This window comes from Salvia splendens, chromosome 5, assembly GCF_004379255.2.
Source record: "Salvia splendens isolate huo1 chromosome 5, SspV2, whole genome shotgun sequence".
Lineage (NCBI taxonomy): Eukaryota > Viridiplantae > Streptophyta > Magnoliopsida > Lamiales > Lamiaceae > Salvia > Salvia splendens.
Window position 1 is genome coordinate 23,371,146 of NC_056036.1, and position 14,829 is coordinate 23,385,974.

General features: G+C 40.0%; 1 non-coding gene across 1 annotated transcript; it reads left to right on the forward strand.

Moving 5' to 3' along the window:
• The first annotated feature begins 7,638 nt into the window (after window positions 1–7,638).
• Window positions 7,639–7,745, forward strand: LOC121806095. The gene has a single exon (XR_006051628.1). It is a non-coding gene; the product is annotated as a small nucleolar RNA R71 (small nucleolar RNA).
• Window positions 7,746–14,829: the final 7,084 nt, after the last annotated feature.

The following is a 14,829-nucleotide window of genomic DNA, read 5'->3' on the forward strand; positions in this document are numbered from 1 at the left end:
TATAATATTATATTATATTATATTTATTTAAATCTATCTAAGATTTATCGATGAATAAATCTATATAAATCTATAAGATAAGAATAAAATATTATATTATCACTATCCAAATCCAACTAGAATTTATATATGAATAAATTCATATAAATTCATAGGATAAAAATAAAATAATATTATCATTATCTAAATCCAACTAGGATGTATCTAGGAATAAATCCATATAAATCCATAGGATATTGATAAATGTTATATTATTATTTTCCAAATATAACTAGGATTAAACTAGGAATAAAATCCATATAAATCCATTAAATAAGGAAAGAATCTAATTAATTCATGATTTGATACCAAATCAAATCTTATTTAATATATAAAATCCACAAGATATATTCAAATCTTATTTCCATGTTTATCTTAAATTATTTCCCAAAATTGAATCCAACGATTTGGAAACCCTAATCAATTTGGAAAGCGAAATCAAGAAACGAGGCGATGCGACGTCGCGCGGCTCCCACCTGCGTGAGCGTCGCACATAGGGAAACCCCAAATTCAGCGCCGCTGCACTCCCACTGAGCCTGCAGCCGTTGCTGCTCGTCCCAAACCATCGCTGCTGCTCTGTCCGTGTAACCGCCGGCGTGCCCTTGCAGCTGCTTTACCGCAGCCGCTGCTGCCGCTTCACGAGTCCGGGAATCCCCACTCGAGTTGACGCCGCTGTTCTGCGTCGTTGCTGTCAGTCCGCCGCTCCTGTTGCTGCGTCGTTGCTGTGACAGCAACCTCGTCTCTGCAGCTGGGCAAGACCGCTCGCTCGTTAGTGACGCTGCTGCGTTGTTCCCGACGCTGCCGCTGCGTCGTCGTCAATACTGTGACGTCGACTTTGTAGCAGCTGCTGCCCAACGCAAAAACTCCAACGCTGCCGGCACCATTTTCGCAGCGCAACTCATGAATCGCCGACTTGGAATGTTAATTCACGTAAGGCAATGCTTCATGCAATTCAAACCGATTATTACAGCAATCATTATATAAATACGCTGGATCAATTTGAACAAGGAATTCAATTCCTAAAAAGTGCGGCGCACTAATTGATTCATAGTTTCTGCCGCTGACACGTCACGGTTTTTAAATTCCTCGTTCACACGTAATGGTCATTCATTCGAAAATTAACAACCACGCAACAAAGAAAAACATACGTTCAAGCAATTCACATAACATGAAATTAATCCACATAATCAGAGCAAAAAACTGGCTCTGATACCAATTATTGGGGTTTAGAGCCCCTTGCACAGCGGAAGACTTGTACAAAACAAATAAATCAGACATGAGATCTATTTGAGCGATTATGGGATTAATCAATTCACATGTTAACACAGAATTGCATGCTAGAACGCAAATAATTCATGCTCATAGAATATAAATCCTAAACATGAATTTTAAGGTTTAGAGTTACCGTTTTGATTCTCCAAAGAATCGTCGATTGCTCGCGCCTTCTCGGCGATGATCTTCAATACTAGACCACGAATCTTCTGACTGGTGTCCCGAACTGTATTCCGACATCAGGGTGGGCTGATCTTATCGAAACACTAGGACTCGAATAAAGAAGACAAAACTTTCTCACGGAGGAAGAGCTGAAAAACTCACGGAGGAGAGCTGAGAAATTTTCGAGCTCCTCTCAATATAGAGGGGGACGAAAATTTCATTGTGTAAATCAATTGATTTTCTGTCTCATTTATTCTCCTATTTATAATAGTTCATATTGGGCCCAGTCAGAGATCTATGGAAGGTTTGGATATGGGCTCCCCCAATTAACTTTTTACTAATTAAATTGAACCCACAATTTAATACAAGCTTATATTGGAATATTACGAGCAGCCACTACAGACGTAATATTGACCTCCCCATCCAAATCCGAAATTACAAGTAATCCGAGTTTCCATTTTTATTTATTATTTATTTCCCGCGCTTAATATATAAATATCCATTAATTTATTAAAGTCTGCTATGGACTTAATTAATTAACATCTTATTAATTCCAAGAGTGAACTTAGCAAGAAACACTTATTTATTATTCATAGAGTAATAAAACTCCAACTGGCCAGTTTCCGAATAATAAAACCTTGTTCAAGCTCCTCTTGAGGACATTATCAAACGAGACTTACCTCGTGCACGATTCAACATAATAGCAATCCTAGCACCGCTAGATAATGATCACCACTACCCAATATACCCGGATCATTGGGTGACGAAAAACCCGCACCTTTGGTAAGTCAAATTAGTAGATACTCAATGTCGTACGCTCAATACTAACATATGTAGATTAAGAAATTAATTATCAAGACCTCGTCTTTCAGTAGATAGCATAAAGACTCGTCTTGCTATTAGATCCATTCAGTGCTATACCACACCAACGTCATCTTATTTCAATAAGGCTTAGAAATAATCGGACTGACATTGCAACCTTTCACGATAGGTAGCCAAAGCCTATCTAGGTTGTGAAATTCTTCTTTTTCTTTTGCAAAGCATTGCATAGAACCGACTGTAGTTACCTTAAAGTGGACGACGCCCACAACCAGTCTACTAAGCAAAAGACTTAGGCTTTGTTTACTTCTTATGCATTTAAATGTTTATAAAACATCTTATCAACGTACAAGCAAACACAATGTAATAATATATTGATTCTATTCGTGCAAACTGCTCGAATGATACTGAATCGGGTCAAAAGTGGATTGTAGATTTTTTCCGTACACAAGCAAGATTCTATTCGTGCGAACTCGCTCGAAACATGCTTTTCAGTATACTAACCCTAACAGCACCTTGGCCGACGGTCGCCGTGCATTAATCCGAAGCTTCTGACTCTTTGGTGGCGGTCACTGGGCGTGTCTTCATTCCATGCACAGATTTCCCGAAACAGGCTGCTACAGAAGTGGCGGCCGCTGAGCGCCTGCAGTCACCGACAGTGTTGCAGCGGTCGCTGGACGCTACCTGAAACTCCAGATTTCCTACTTCGCGTTTTGACTCCCTTTTATGCTCAAATATGAACATTTCTCACAAAACATGTTAAAATACCAAAATATATAAAATATGCAAATAATGGACTTGTAATGCAACTTTGGCATTAAAAACAGACCAAATAATGTCCTTAAAACCATGCAAAGTCCGAGCGTAATAACTCCCCCAAACTTACATTTTTGTTTGTCCTCGAACAAAACAGTAAAGTCAGAAGAATAGACGCACGGAATGCACAAGGACTAGACGTCATAATTGCCTCAAAAGATGAAAGAATATATTAAGCATGAATTAACGCAATCAAATCAAGCAAGGCTTATTAGTGCACTTTCACTACTAACTCGTGGGACACCTTGAATTCATTTACTCACATGTGACAGACTTCCAAAGATGGGAAGTGATTTATCTCTCACTCTCAAAGTGTTTATGGCAAAGTGTATTACTCTCAAATCTTGCATCATGCAAAGTTTACCATAAGCTTGCTCAAAGTCTAATCCCTCCTCTACTAGATGTTATTAAGAATTCAAAAGTCCGAAAGGTCATTTTTTTGTTGTAATGAAAGTTCTTTGGTAGGTGATGAATATTTGGCTAAAAAGTGACTCAAAAATAAAAATATCCCAAGTAGAGTTAAAACCCAAGACACTTTTAACACTTTTTTTTCTCCTTCATCTCACTTTCCAAACTTTGATTTTTTTTCTTTTCACAACCTTTCTTTTTTTTCATAAGCATCCTTCTAGATCAAGCACACATTTTGAATTTTTTTTTCTATTTCACAACTTTTACTTCTCTACATTTAAGCACACTACTTTTTACAACTTTCTTCCTTATCTCTCCAATTCCTTTCCAAAAGATATCAAAAACTAACTATACTAACCAAAGGAATTGTCCCTATTTATTTGGCTTCCAAAGAATAGGCTTAAAGACTCAAAAATTAGCTCCTAAGGGTAAATCATATTTTTGAAAAGGGTCAAAATTTTTGGATAAAAAGTAGGCTATGAAAAGATTGCCTAACATCTTCCCTTATCAACTTAAACACTATGTAAACTTAGGCAGACTAGGAGCAAGTTCTAGAAACATGTACATGAATGCAGATAAATCACACAAGAAGGAAATTAGGCTCAAATCTCACAAGGTATAAGCATGATTCAAGGCGAACAAGCAATTCACTGATTATGCACCTTTTCACCAAACCATCAAATCAAGACGTCAAGTCATACTTAAACATGGAAGGAATTAAATATCCTCAACAACTCGGTCTAATGTGTCCCTAAGCATGCATGTTTCTAAGTTCTTCATGTTAAGTTCATGACACGGATTCAAGAAAATTCACCTTAGGGATTTTAAAACAAAAACAAAAACTTAGACCAAAAACCTAGACTCACGGTCCAACACTTATCCCCCCAAACTTATTTACAACAATTTGTAAAATAAGTTTGTAGAGTCGGTAGGGACGTGAGTAAACTACTAAAATGAAAACATACCTTGAAAAATTTCGCGTAGAGGTTGGATGGGGCGAAAATTTGAGAAACTCGAAAAATCGCACTGGAAACTGCAATTTTGGTGGCGGTCGCTGGGGGCCCTCCGGTGGTCGCCGCAATGAAACAGAATTCTTCCAGAAGTTAGCTGGTGGGCCGCCGCGACGTCTGCTGCGGTCGCCGACAAAAGTCATAACCTGCGAGAGTTTTTCAAAAATATGAAAAGTAAACAAAAACCAAAAGGTACTTGAAAACTTAAGAAAAAATTGTCAAAGCATGAAAATAAATTTTCATGCTTTGACGCCCACCAGCTATAACTTGTAGCACGTGATCTTGTCAAACTAAATCAACATTTTAGAACACAAACAATCCATCCCCCAACGTGAATTCATCCCTCATGCAGAGACGTATTAACAAAATCCACACATTCCAACAATCTCTATAACTACACATGTATTGCAATTCATGAAAGTAATAATAGTCTCACAATGCTATGAACATGATTGAAACATATAAATGCTAAGAACAAGAGGGAATTCACCAAAAGAAAATCAACAATTCACCACACTATGCAAAATCTAACCATGAAAAACAAATATAATCATCACAAACTCATCCCCCATACTAAAATATACATTTCAACCAGACAATTCACCGATAAAAGAGCAAAATACCATGGAAAAATTCAAACAAAACTCAAAAATTAAGTGTAGGATTCATACCTTGTTTTGGAGTGAATTGATGGATGAAAGCTTTAAACTTGGAATGGAATGAGAGAATGAGAGAATGAGAGTGTGGGTGTGTAAATTTTGATGATATATAATAGTAGGGGTCGTGTGCAAGGAAAGAATTAGAGAAGGAGTGAGAAAGGAATGGAAAACATAGCTTATATATGCGAAAATTTGCGTGTGCCTCGCGGTGGCGACTGCCGCGAGACATGCTGCGGTCCGCCACACGCGTTGCGAAAAAAGGAACATTCCTGGAATGCCGCTGCGCCCCGCTCAATGGTTACTCCGCCCCCCCTCCCTAAGCCCGCCCTAGGGCCCGGCTTGTTCCTGCACACTGACCAATTGGTAGCGACAGCCGTGGATTGTGCGGCGGTCGCCGTTCGTTAAATATTTTTTTTCTATTTCATGTGCACATAAAATGCACAAAAATTTAAAGGAAAAATAGAAAAACAAAACCGAAGGAAATTAAAGAAAAGAACAAATTGGGTTGCCTCTCAACAAGTGCCTTTATTTTAAGTCGTTGGCTCAACTTGAAGTGGCCCACTAAGTGGGCGGATCAATGACTTTCATGCTGAAAACTGCAAATGGAACCAACTTAGTCCCCAACTTCTTCCACCACTTGTACTTCCCCTTGGCGGTTTTGATCACGTAGATTTTGGGGTCACCTTGAGTTGGAGTCTTCTTCCTTATTTTTCTCTAGGGCTTTTCCTGCAAAATAGTATTAGTAAGATTAGGCTTGCCCTTTTTAGGAGACTTAGGTACGTTGTTGACAATGTAAATAGTAGAGGTGGAAAGATCCTCCAGTGCAAATCGATCATCATGACCGCCCAGCATTCTTGTTCCATCTCCGCTTGTTGCGCCTTTTCATACTTAAGCATCTCGCTCTCAATCTTGTTGGTTGAGCGACTATAGTTCTCCCTTATAGTGATTTCGCTCCGACCTACATTAATTAGAGCTTTGCATGTGTCTAGAAAATCTCTGCCTAAGATTAGAGGCACATTTTTTTCTAATTTCATGTCAAGAATAATGAAATCGGCATGGAAGATGAAATCGCCTACTGTTTTGATGGACGTGTTGTCGGCCAACCTTGTGATTACATACGACGTTTTGAGAGGCCTGATGTTGAGCTTCTCGTAGTATTTCAATTGCATGAGATTGATGCTAGCCCCTAGATCGCAAAGGACCTTGTCCACTTTCCCTTCTTCAATCGAACACCTAATTATGAACTGAACGGGATCTCTTGGCTTCACTGCCCTCTCCATTTGGATGATCTCGCTGCAATGGTGAGGCAACTTAAGGTTAGCTTTTGTGGGCTTCTTCTTTCTCATCACTGTCTCCCTTAGTAGCTTCACGTACTTAGGTATGTCCTGCAATGATTCAACGAGAGGAATATTAGTATGGAACTTGCAAAACTTATTAAGAAAATGCTTGAATTGCTCTTCAAGCTTGAACTTCTTCTTTGGTTGGAAGGGGAGTACAATCCCGTTGTTCTGCACGAGTTCCTTTTTTGCCGGTGCCTCTGCCTCCTCAGTGGCCGACCACTGCAGGGTGTGCGGCGGTCCCCCGGGCGTCGGGCAGAATCCATACTGTGACCCAGCGGCGGGCTGCTACGGGATGTGCAATGGTCCGCTAGCTATCGGGCAGTGCCCAGATTTGGCCTCCTCCATCTTTTGTTTGGCGAGCCACTTCTTGTTTATGTTCGCCACTCGTGCTGCTGCCTTTGCATTGTCCATTTGAGTTTGAATGTTTGAGACGGCAGTGGCAATTGTGGTTATTCTGGCCTCGAGGTTGTTCAACCTTGCTTCCACGACCCCAATCTTGGTATCATTGGCTTTTCTATCTTGCACAAGCACCTCCAAAATCTTCATGATGCCATGGTCATACCTTTCATCCTTCTTTATAGGCTCAACTACTCTACCTTTGCTAACAATAAATCTTGCGGGGGGTTGCAAGAAATTATTATTAGAGTACGAAAGGTTAAGATGAGGACGGTTCCCATTATAATTACTGAAATTACCGCCCCCTGGTTAGGGCAATAATTGTGGTTATAAGGTCAGTTGGGGCCACCTCCTTGTTGTACGTAGTTGACATCTTCTATAGGAGGGGTAGGAGTGTCGGGTTTGGCGATTGCGATGACAGAGGTCGGTGCAACCAAATCCTCTTTTCTCGATGTACTCATTTTATTAGCCCGCACTTTGAGTTCGGCTAATTCCTTTGCAAAGGAACTCTCCTCGGCCTCCTCTATGGCTGCTACTCTCCTCGAGTTGTGCCTTTCTTTCGACCACCCCCAGTTGTTGGTGGTGAACTCCTCAATGACAGCCATGGCATCCGATCCGATCTTCCTCAAGAATCTTCCATTTGCGCCTGAATCCAACATAGCACAAATTTTTTCATTGAAACCATTATAAAGAATTCCTACCTGATCATCTACGGCGAAACCGTGGTTGGGGCACTTGCGGAGGAGGACTTTGAAACGAGCAAATGCTTCGTAGAGGGGCTCGTCACTGCCTTGCATAAATTGAAAGATCTCACTTTTGAGCTTTAAAATTGTGCACGGCGGATAGTACTTGTCGAGGAAGGCAGCCACAATATCCTTCCATGTGGAGACTCGTTCTGTGGGCATTCACTCAAACCACTCTTTAGCAGAATTAATTAATGAATAGGGAAAAAGTCTTACCCTTATGGCGTCGTCGTCGACGCCATTTAATTTCAGAGTGTTGGCGATTTGCATGAACTTCGAGATGTGGCGGTTGGCGTCTTCTGTGGCTCTACCTGCAAAAGGAGACTACTCGACCCTTTGTTTAAGGGTCATTCGCATCTCAAAATTGTTAGCATCAACACGACGACCTTCGGGAAAAGTAATCATATCCCAGTGACTGAGCATGTGCATCACTTGCACTATCTCATTATCCTTCGTTTCCTGTGCCTCGCAGGCAGCCTTTTCCGCGTCTCTCTCATCCATCAACATCTTAACCATGGCTTGAAGCCTCTCGAGCTCCATTTGGTCTGTCATTGACCCTTGCTCACTTCTTATTTTCCTACGGGTCCTTTCAAGTTCAAGATCGAGCGGTTCTAAGCTGTCCTTCCCAGAACACGTTCGCATACACAACCTGAAAGAAACAAAAAGAACAAAAACAAATTAAACAAAAATTAAAAACAGAAAGCAATTAAAATCCAAAGTAGTAAAATTGTCCGTTTGAAGATATCAATCACAAAGTGAATGTATTCCCCGGCAACGGCGCCAAAAACTTGATGCACTTTTTATTAGCACTATAAATACCTGCAAGTATACAGAGTAGTAATATTATAGCTAAAGGTCAGTACCGAATATTGATCACGGGGAAAACAATCACAAATTGGCTACCTTTTACTAAAACTCAATTACTATTTGGAAAACCGAAAGATTTTGAGAATTTTGAAAACAAAGAACAATTTGAAAGCAATAAACAATTAGATGCAAATAAATCATGGAGATAAAAGTATAGAGATAAGGGAATTCCAGGGATGTGCATTCACAGTTATGGTTATACAAGTTTCAACTACAAACCCTAGCACAGTTCTTACTTTGATAGGACGAGTCACCAAGTTTATTCTCATGCGATACAAACGTTGATTACTAACTTTAGGGTTGTCAATCCTAAATATGTAGCTCCTAAAAGCAACTAAGACCCTTGAAAAGTCCTCACTCTCAATTAATAGTATCGTTTTAAAGGAAGCTAATTGTAGTGTCTACTAAGTGGATCTAACTCGCCAATGTGTGCCCTTCTAAGAATGCATTTGAGACCCCTTCTTAATTGTAGAGCCCTTCTAAGAATGTATGTGAGACCTCCCCCCCCCTTCACCTCTGGCTAGGACTCCCCTTCTTCTTGTGTTGGGCTTCCTTTATATAGAGATGCGTAGGGCTCTGATCCCTAGGGTATCATCGTCTCTGAAATATCATTCCTGCCATTCACTTTGTGGTGGGGTCTTCAACTCTATCTCCCATGCGGAGGACTTCTGCTAACTCCACTCAATTCTGGACTTGATCAACTCAATGCTACAGTTTCTTGGCTTCTTTCCTTGATCCGTTCATCCGCCCAACTGATTTGTTCGTTCACTGAATATGGCGGATTTTTACACATATATGGCTCAAAATTGGACGTTAGTTTCCAGAATTTGATCTAGTTTTATGCCAGAACACATGCGTGAAACGACCCTCATCACACGCACTGCTAAAAAGCTGTAAACAACGAAAAGGTGACAGAGACTGCAATTCTAACAAACTCCTACATTCTTCTTCGCTAAGTAGCTAAATAAAAACAACAAAAGCAGATCTAAATATAGCAACAAACATAAAAATAGAAATCAGACAAATTAAACACAGATTCATATGAAATCGACGTAAAGAAAAGCAGATCTAAAGTATCTAGCCTATTCTCATGCAAGTTGACGAACTAAAATGTAAATCTACCTACGAGAAAACATAAACAAAGCAGAACTAAAACTAACGAAAGCAATCAAAACAAATAACATCAGATCCAACACAACTTGCATCAAAAACTCCATTTTATAAAAGATCTTCAATAAGCTTAACTAAAACAGAATTCCGAACATGGATTTAAAGAGCGATCACCGATGGAAAGGTAACTAGAGTAGCAACTAGAAGAAAAACATTAAAAACAACTAAGCTACGGAAGCGATGAACTGAAAACATAATGGAAATTGTTTTGACCTCTCGAGGTGTAAGAAAAACTCAAACTACAAAGACTTCTAGGCAGATCCAGGTCCCTCCTTCCTTGACGAGGAAGAAGAGATGACAGTAGAGGTGGAAGCAACGACTCCGACTGCTAACTTCTTACTCCATGCTATGAAAATAGGGTGAAAATGAAGTGACTGAAGGTGATGATGGTGTCAAACTCTCTTCTTGTGCGCACTCTCTCCATATTTATAGGATGATGTTGGGCCCAAATCCCTAGGGTAAATGATGCACTTTTTATTAGCACAATAAATACCTGCAAGTATACAAAGTATGAATAGTATAGCTAAAGGTCAGTACCGGATATCGATCACGAGGAAAACAATCTCAAATTGGATACCTCCTACTAAAACTCAATTACTATTTGAAAAACCGAAAGATTTTGAGAATTTTGAAAACAAAGAATAATTTGAAAGCAATAAACAACTAGATGCAAATAAATCACGAACATAAAAGTATAGAGATAAGGAAATTCCAGGGATATGCGTTCACAATTATGGTTATACAAGTTCTAACTACAATACCCTAGCACAATTCTTAATTTGATATGACGAGTCACCTAGTTTATGCTCATGCGATACCAACGTTGATTACTAACTTTAGGGTTGTCAATCCTAAATATTTAACACCTAAAAGCTCCTAAGACCCTTGAAAAGTCCTCACTCTCAATTAACAGTGTCGTTTTAAAGGAAGCTAATTGTAGTGTCTACCAGCGGATCTAACTCTCCAACTTCCTCTCACGCTTATGTAGCAAGTTATATTAAAACAACCAAGATTGTGTCACTCAATCATGAAGCATCATTATTCACTTAGAGAAGAAACAAAGTAAAAACAAAATAGAAAAGAAATTGTTTATCCAAAGTCATTACTAACACATCCCTAAAATCCTATGAATTTAGTTATACATGATGTAATAATCTAAAAATATAGATTGAAGGGAAAAAATTGGAAGATAAAACTAAAGAAAATAAAACCCAAAGGTTGAATCCTTGTAGCTTTGATGATACTAGAAAAATCGCCCCTCTCGAATAAGGAAAAGAGTTGCAAAATATAGTAATTCTTGGAGAGGAAATTAGGGCAAATCTGCTCGCCGCTCTTTTGAGGCAGACCGCCGCAACTTGGCCGGTGGTCGCCGCGCATTAATCGTAAGATTCTGACTCTTTGGTAGTGGTCGCCACACACTTCCCGGTGGTCGTCGGGCGTGTCTTTATCCCGTGCACAGATTTCCCAAAACGGGCTGCTACAGAAATGGCGGCCGCTGAGCGCTGGCAGTGTTGCGGCGGTCGCTGGACACAACCTGAAACTCCAGATTTCCTACTTCGCGTTTTGACTCCTTTTTAAGCTCAAATATGCACATTTCTCACAAAACATGTCAAAATACCAAAATATATAAAATATGCAAATAATGGACATGTAATGCAACTTTGACATTAAAAACAAACCAAATAATGGCCTTAAAACCATGCAAAATCCGAGCGTATCAGTAAGCCCATCATGGCTTGACATTTATGCCCTTGAGATGGCTTCTTTTCTTCTCTCTCCTCTGATTCATCACTTCATGTGGTAAACTCAACTTGATCAACTTGTCTGCTGGGCAGGCTTCAATGTTTGTACATAACTGATCAACTTAGCTTCATTTTTGGCCATTTTTTATTCATTTCCTAAGTTGATCAAGTTGTTCTTGCACTTGCCGCTTCTACACTTAATAGCCCCTACACACTCAAATTTACCACTCTTTTCGCTCATAATCAGCCATGTTAGTGTAATAAACCCTATAAAACCATGCTTGTAACGAGCCCTATCAGTCCCTAAGTTCACATGTCCTCCATATATTTGTACATGCACTTCTTGAATTTAGCCCCCCTAGGATTCGCACCTACATACATTATAAACTCATGGCCTCGTTATATCCAAATAAAAAGACCTTAAGGAACGTTCTCTGTGTCAGTAGAACCTAAGGCATCAGTGGTATGGCAAAACAATGAATGAGTGAATGGTCCTAACGTTTCTGGTGAAGAATGAGTGACCTAGTGAATCCAACAATTGGTGAAAATAGAGGCAATCTTGAAGAACTAACAAACTGACTAGATAGAAGAAGGGGGGAGGAACCTCAGACTGTAAACGATTGGATTGACCTTAAGCTTGTGGGGACGACTGCTAGAGCTTGAACCAGTTTATACATTTGTGTTTCTTTTTTATTTCTGTGACTTGTTTGTTTTCTTATATGTGTTCTTGTGTCTGTCTAAGTCTTTTTGAGTCTAGGTCTAGGAGTGTTTATTTCTTCCTTTTCTTTAGAGTCGGTCAAGTGATAACCATGCACGAAATTTGCCATATTTCTTTTATTTGGTCTTTCATACTTGAGGAAAAGTATGGTTTAAGTGTGAGCGGATTGTTAAGGTTTATTTCATGCATTGGTTATGGGGTAAATTTATGTGATTTCCATGAATTAACACGCGTTTATAAGTTTAGGTGCGTAGAGAATCTGCCAGACCTAGGAAGCAGATGCAAAATCTTCTAGGTAGAGGGATCAAAAGAAATTGAAGTGAAGAACACCAACTCACAACCTGACCTGGGAGATTATAGATGCGATGGCTGGAGCAGTTGTGAAGCAAAAAATCATATTTTTAAGGATCTTCTAGCAATGGCAAAAATGACAAATCGGCAAGGAAGAGTGCCCTAGAAATCCGAGCCTCAACTATAAATAGAGACCACTATCATGAAGAGAGGCAGCTCCATCTTAGTGTTTTTGTTCTCTGCGCACTTAGCATAATGGGTCGATAATTTATGGGCTTTTTGGTGGTTTAATTTCGTTCAATTGTGCAACACCATCCTCACGCGGGCCGAAGAAACAATCTATTTACATTTCCGTTCTTTTTGAGCTGTGAACTTCGTTGCTTTGGAAGCTCGGCGATGTATATATTTCTGATGTTATACAAGTTTTGATTTATGTTTTTATCTGTTTTTGATGGTTGGTGTTGGTTTTTACAGATTTGGATACTTTTCGCAACTGTTTGTTGAATTGGAGTTGAGATCGGGTTGATCGGAGTTGAATTGTTGTTGGATTTGTTGGATCTGAATTGAGGAGTTAAGGATCTGAACGTAGTAGGGTTGGGATTGTTTTGATCTGAGTGGAAGTGTAGTTTGGTGTTGTGTATCTGAGATGTGGTGTTCTGATTCTGCACGGTTATGGATATTTACTGTTGTTTTCTTATTCTGCTCGACCTAATGTTTGAAGTCGGATCTGAGATTACTCTGTTTTGATATGTTTGATGCTATGTTTCCTCTGTGTTTATTTAGTTTACTCAAGAAGATAAAGTCGGAAGTTAATTAGAGTCTGATCTATTGTCGGTTGTTTAGTTACTTTTTGCTGTTTACTTATTGTTTAGCTGTTTTCGGGAAATCGTCAACCTAAACCAGTAGTTAAGTTGTTTGAATCTCTTTAGTTGAACTTCATTTCCTTGGGTCATGCCTGCTTACGTACTTTTTCCGGTTTCCTAGGTCTAGTAAATAGATTCGTTGTCTTTCATTTCTTCTGAGTCTAGTAGTTAAAAACTTAACCCATGAGTTGCGTGGCAGTAGCCAACCCTTTCCAAATCCTCTGAACACTTGCTAAATTTCCATATACTAGCCAATAGTATGATGGGTTAAGGTTTTGGTACTGATTGAGAGTGTACCCAACGACCAATTCAGATAGTTTAATGATTCGCTAGACCTTGCGGTTTGGTGAATTCTCTTGACCCGTTTGATTGACACACACCCACTCTCTCTCCCACCAAATGGCGTCGTTGTCGGGGATGGATGGCGTTATTTATGTTTGTGTTTAGAGTGATTTAGTGTATATAGTTTTTGATCTGTTTTCAGTTTATGATTAGAGGCTCGAGGTACGGGTACTGGAACGATACATCTAATTGGAGGGATACCCAGACTAGTTGGCGGGCCAAGGAAACAACAACCCATGTTACTACCAGGTTCGGGTTAACCACAGCAAACCCAACACCTTCAAGTTCAGAAAGTGAGGCAGAGCCACCCTCACATGTGAAGCTTGAACCAGATTTACCTCCGGAGTTTGAAGAAGAGAAGCCAGAAGTTATGGCAGAGATAGTTGATAATGATCCTGAGATAGGGTCGCTGAACGCCCACCTCAATGGTGACCCAGCCCAGGCAATAGTGGTTACACCAGCACAGCTTTCTATTGACCTCATGACAAATGTATTATCGGTGATGCCACACTACTATGGGCAGAAAATTGAATGTCCATATGAGTTTCTGCATGAATTTTGCAAATTCTGCGGAATCCAGAAGAGACCCGCTGGGTCAAGTGAAGAGGACTATAGGTTGCGTTCTCTCCCTTTCACTCTCAAGGGGGAGGCAAACACATGGCTACTAAGGCTTCCATCCAATTTTATCCGTACTTGGGCGGACTTCCGATTGGTGTTCGTAGACTATTTCTTCCCTTCCACCAAGACCAATGCAATCAAGAAGGAGATCCAAGGGGCTAGAATGGATTAAGATGAGACCCTTAGTCAATATTGGTCGCGCTTCATGGGATTATTAGACTCATGCCCAAATAACCGCATGGCTGAGGCAGAGATCTACAACAATTTTTATGGGGGAATGACTCCAGAGTGCAAGTATCTCGTAAATTCATCGAGCGGAGGAGATTTTTTGAGGAAGCCTGTAAGCGAAGCCAAGGAAATCCTGGGGAGGCTTATTGATGCAAAGAAGGCGTAAGGCACTCCCTGCACCACTATTTTTAGAAGGGGAAATGTAGACGCAGTAATGGTGCAAGATGAGGATAGGATGGACTCTAGGATAGACAAGCTGGAGAAGGCATTTCTGAATGCTCTAGAAAAGAATAATTCACCGGCCCTAACAGAAAAAGCCAAGGAGA